Source organism: Dromiciops gliroides, chromosome 4 (assembly GCF_019393635.1).
Source record: "Dromiciops gliroides isolate mDroGli1 chromosome 4, mDroGli1.pri, whole genome shotgun sequence".
NCBI lineage: Eukaryota > Metazoa > Chordata > Mammalia > Microbiotheria > Microbiotheriidae > Dromiciops > Dromiciops gliroides.
Window position 1 is genome coordinate 237,648,241 of NC_057864.1, and position 5,900 is coordinate 237,654,140.

A 5,900-nucleotide genomic window follows, 5' to 3' on the forward strand; every position below is an offset into this window, starting at 1 on the left:
TGGGGGGACTAAAGCTGACTGGAGGACTAATCTGGGGACTTTTGCCTATTTGGCTATCTGACTTCGTTAATTTAATGTGGGCCGTTTATAAAGTTCCACCACACTGCTCCACTCTGATAGACTAAAGATTAAGAAGCCTCTTAACCAAATAATCAAAGCAGAGTTTATTTATGAGATACTGTTGAAAATTAAGATTACACGGAAATAAAGTGTACAACCTGACTGCTTTCCTGCGGTCTCTTTCCACTGTGTCTCTTTCCCAAGGGCCTTAGCCGCCTCCAGCCTCAGGGCACGTTACACTTTCCCTGGTTTGTAATAAGGCCCGTAACCTTGTCAGCCCTCCTAGTTACTGTTTGTCTAGTCTCCCCACCCCCTCTCCTTTCTAATCTTGTCAGCCGCTCTCTTGACCTCTTCTCAGCCCCGTGTCTCCTTGTCCGAACTGAACTCAACTCCGTCCTTGTCCGCGCTGATATAAAGAGCACTTGTGGATTGTACATATATAACCTGGTTGCTGTCTTTTGGAGGGGGGAGGAAAGGGATGGAGGGAGGGAGGGAGAAAATTTTGGAACTCTAAATCTTGTGAAAATGAATGTTGAAAACTACCCTTACATGTAAGTGGAAAAAATAAAATAAATCTTTGTTGCAAGAAAAATAAAAATAAAAAAATAAATAAGAATGAACAAGGGAAGGTGTAAAATTTTCATGTCTATAGATTTCCAAGAAGACAATAGATCTTTCCTAGACTTGGGGTGAAGAACCTTTTATTCTGGGGGATAGGATTTGGGGAGACTGAGACTTAATTAGGAGCCATATACATGTGTCAACCAGGTGGAACCAGCCTCTAACCTGTGAATAGCCGGAGCCCAACGGAGCAGGCTAGAGATAAGAGTCAAGAATCAAATTGAAGTTTTATTTTTAAAATGAGGGAAATGGCTTGCAGGCAAGGAGAAGCTATAGACACATGTTCCTGCCCCACCCCTATTGGGGAGGCCCAAGGCAATGTAGGGAGATCTCAATACTTATACTAGTGGCTGACCAATGAGCTTTAGCCCTGACAATGAGGGAGCAGCAAGCACATGACAAGTTTGATTCACTGCAGGATTTTCCACCTTTGTCTGGTGTTTGTCTTTGATCAGAGAACACCTGGTGAATTGTGTGACTGACTAGTCCATAGAGTGAGATTATCAAGAGGGTGATTACAAAGGATTGTTGTCCTGCCAAGCTCAGAGCACAGCTTGTTAGCTGGGTCTCAGCTCTGGAAAACAGGGTATCCTAATATTTTGTCACGTGTAAATAGCAACTTTAGCCATATTTAGCAGACAAAATTATTAAATAAACAATCAGCGAGCATTCATTAATCACTAACTGGTCCAGACATTAGACTAGACACAGGAAATAGAGAGAAAAAGCAAGAATAGTCTCTAGCCTCAAATATAAGATACTAAACAGAATAGATGTAAGGTAGCCTTAGAGGGGAAGGCACTAGCACCCGGAGTGCAAAAGAAACACATTCCCAAAAATAAAAAAGAATTATTAATTGAATATAATGTTATTAAGCACAAGCAATGTTTAATATATTGACCAGATAAAGGGGAGAGGCTTGGGGAAAGAAGGGAAATTTTGGAAAGAGTGGAAAGGGATAAAAAGAATACAGGGTAAGAGGGGATTGACAAGGATGCTCACAAAATACTAGAGTGAATATGCCAGGAAGAGATCTCCTCTCCTAACAGCTAGTGATAGTAGAAGTATTACTAATTTTTATAAAGAGGGAAAAGAACAAATTACCTAGGTGTAGGCCACTGGGACCCAAACCCAGTTTGCCAGGCCTGCTCACATAAAGATCCAGGCCTGTCAGGCAGAGTCCCTCATCCCAGAATGAAAAAGAGGTTCAGGGCCATAGGACAAGGGCTTTGGCTTCAAGATTGGCACCAAAGGGACTCAACCAAAGAGTATGGATATTATTTGACTATAACTGTGGAGAACATTGGAGCACAGACTATATTTCTATAGCAGCTCATGTTATTTTTAAAAGTTTTTTTTTCATAAATATCATGTCACTATCTCAGCTTATTCTCTCATAGCATACTATGAGGTCGACAGATTGAATATTTCTCACCTCAATTTTTTTTTTACATATATGGTATTTTATTTTTTCCATTACATGTAAAGATAGCTCTCAACTTTTGTTTATACAAGCTTTACAATTTCAGATTTTTCTCCCTCCCTCTCCTCCCTCCCCCCTCCCCTAGACAGCAGGTAATCTGATATAGGTTATATCTATATATCTATATAGATATAGATATAGATATAGATATACACATATATATATACACATAATAACATTAATCCTATTTCTGCATTAGTCATGTTATAAGAGAAAAAATCAGAGCAATGATGAAAAACCTCAAAATAGAAAAAACAACAGCACCAAAAACAAAAGAAATAGTATGGTTCATTCAGCATCTATACTCCGCAGTTCTTTTTTTTTTTTTTCCCTTGGATTTGGAGATCCTCTTCTATCATGAGTTCCCTGGAACTCTTCTGTACCATTGCATTGGTGAGAAGAATATAGTCCATCACAGTAGATCAACACTCAATATTGATGATACCGTGTACAATGTTCTTCTGGTTCTGCTCATCTCACTCATCATCAGCTCGCGCATGACCCTCCAGGTTTCTCTGAACTCCTCCTGCTCATCATTTCTTACAGCACAATAGTATTCCATTGTATTCATATGCCACAACTTGTCCAGCCATTCCTCAATTGATGGGCACCCCCTCAACTTCCAATTCCTTGCTACCACGTAAAGAGCAGCTATAAATATTTTTGTACATGTGGGTCCCTTTCCCCCTTCCATGATTTCTTTGGGGAAAGACCTAAAAGTGGTATTGCTGGGTCAAAGGGTATGCACAGCTTTATTGCCCTTTGGGCATAATTCCATATTGCTCTCCAGAATGGTTGGATCAGTTCACAGCTCCACCAACAATGAATTAGTGTTCCAATTTTCCCACAGCTTCTCCAACATTTATTATTTTCCTTTTTTGTCATTTTAGCCAATCTGATAGGTGTCAGGTGGTACCTCAGAGTTGTTTTAATTTACATCTCTCTAATCATTAGAGATGTAGAGAATTTTTTCATATTCTCACCTCAATTTTAAAGCCCGTAAACTTACTAGTTAAATGAGTTATCAAACATGCAGATTACACAAAGTTGAAGAAAAGGTTAAGATGTTGGGTCTCAAGGTTAGAACTACACAAGCTGGATTAATAAGCCACTCTAACGTGATTGCATTTAAGAGAGAAATACAAAATTGTGGGCTTGTATTTTTAAAGAGGATCTTTATAAATATAAGTCAACAAACATTTATTAAGCAGCTACTATGTGTTGGGCACAGTGATAAGTGCATATAAGTAAAATATGTTTATGTAAGTATATAAGTATATAGTACATAGGTACTATATCACATACTATACATTATATGTATAACATGTAAGTACATATAAATATATAAGTATATATGACATTTATGTTTGATATTTATAAATATATAACATTTATACATATATTTGTTTAAGTATAATGTATATGTTTGTAGTGGGTACAAAAATGTTTTGAGGATTTTAATGAACTTCAAATGCAATTTGAATAAATAATAAATAATTCGATTAAGTAAAAAACGTATTAAGCATCTCCTCTGTGCCAGGCACTATGCTAAATATTGGGGAAACAAATATGAAAAAGAGAGAATCCTAGCCCTCAAGGCCTTATAATTAAATGGGGGAAGACAACACACAAAAGGAAGATGAAAAGTGAGGAAGGGAAGAGGAGAGAAACAGGGAGCAAACATGATCTTGACTGAAGAAAAATCAAAAATATATCTAATTAAAAAGAGATAAACAGGGAAACTATATTTTTACTAAAAGGTAACATAGGCAGTTAATTAACATCAATACTAAACACATATGCACTAGAAGGCATTGCCTCTTAAAGGAAAAGTTAAATCAGTCACAGGAAGGAATAGACAGTAAAACTGTCTGTGGGGGAACTCAATTTGTGTCCTCAGACATAGCTATATTTAACTAAAAAAAAAAAACAAATAGAAATGAAGGAACTGAATAGAACTTTAGAATGTTAGATGTGATATACCTCTGGAAAATATTGAATATGAAGAGAAAGGAATAAATCCTTATCTCATATTTGCATGGCATGGCGGTTGGTTCTATTTGGCCCACCTATATGCCAATAAAACTGGCAAATCTAATTAAATGGATAAATATTTACAAAACATATAAATTTCCTTGATTAATAGAACAGGAAAGAAAGTACTTAAATAATCTTAGTTAGAAGACTATGACATCAGGGTGAGGTCATGATTTGCACTGAATTGGATTTAAGTGAGGGAGGACTGTGAAAGGTCACCATCCTCACTCTCTCCTCCAGAGCCATCTGGGTCCAGTGGCAAGATATACATCAGGATGACTGGAGATGGCCCCTGGATATTCTAAGTCAATTGGGGTTAAGTGACTTGCCCAGGGTCACACAGCTAGTAAGTGTCTGTCTTCCTGACTCCAGTAAGTTTCTGAGGTCAAATTTGAACTCAGGTCCTCCCAACTTCAGGACCAGTGCTCTATGCACTGTGCCACCTAATTGCCCCATTCTCCCAGAATATATTTACCTCCCAGGGAAAAAGTAATCAGGAAGTGGTGATTTAAGAGAAAGTGAAAATTGCTCACCTGAATCTTAGAGAGCCTTCTTTCTGAAAGGCAATGGCATTAAGTGAATCACCTTGAACTTAGCCCTGGGTGGGTCACAGACTGAATTCAGGAGGTAGAGGAAAACTGAACTTGCCAAGCTCTTCTGTGAGTTTTTCAGAAAGAGAAAGGAATCAGATAAATATAAGCTCCAAAGAAAGAATGGGTCTTTGCTCCTTACATAACAGATGAGTGCTTCTTTCCTGGATCCAAGAAATCTGCTTGAAGTCACCAGTCTTCCCTGCTCTACAACTCAGACATGATGCTGCCCTTTCTGGAGCCTGGAGTTCTGTCTTGCCCCTATTTCATTTTTGTCTCCTCTCCCTCCCCTTTCCTGGTCCACAACTTCTCACGCCAATCTCCTGCTCATCTCCCTGCTTTTTCCTACTTCTCCATTACCTCTGGCTTCATGTTCCTCCTTCATTGCCTGGAGCAATCTCTTTAATTTCTTCCTTCCTTTCAGAATGAAAAACATACTGATGCGAAGGAGTATTCCCAACACAGGAAGGATCCCAATTAGGGCTTTCTTCCAGGGAGAAGTCCTGGGGAAGAAGGGCTCTAATAGAGAGACCCACAGAGACCAGGTCAGATACACACCACACATAAGTCATTTTCCTTCCTCTATGGTTCCTCCCCCACCTCTCCCCTAACTCTAATGGTTCTCCTAAAGCCTGGGAGCTGACCTGGTATGTTGATGGCTGACATATTCTCCTGACCCAGGAGGGTGTTGTAGATGAAGCAGGATACATTCTCCACAGAACTGTGTCGGACCACAATTGTTGCCTTCACATGGAAGAAACCATCTCCATCTTGGGCCTGGGTCTCAGAGAGGGAGGGTAACTTCCCTCCCTTATTGTCTCTGCACTGCACCTGGGGCTGTGGGAGCCATCTATCTGTTGTGGATGCCAGCAGTATCCCTCCATCCTCATACCCTGCCAAGCAGAGATGAGGAGCAGATCCTAGACCTGGAGAAGGAAGCCCATGGACCTGAGAGTCCTCAGGAGGAGAAATCACCTTGGCTGCAGGCTTAATAATCTTTCTTTATCAAAGAAAAGGCCTTGGAGAAAACTAGAAACGAGCTGAGACTGTACTCCATTAGACTGTGAGCTCCTGGAGAACAGAGAAAGTCTTTTGCCTTTCTTGGTATC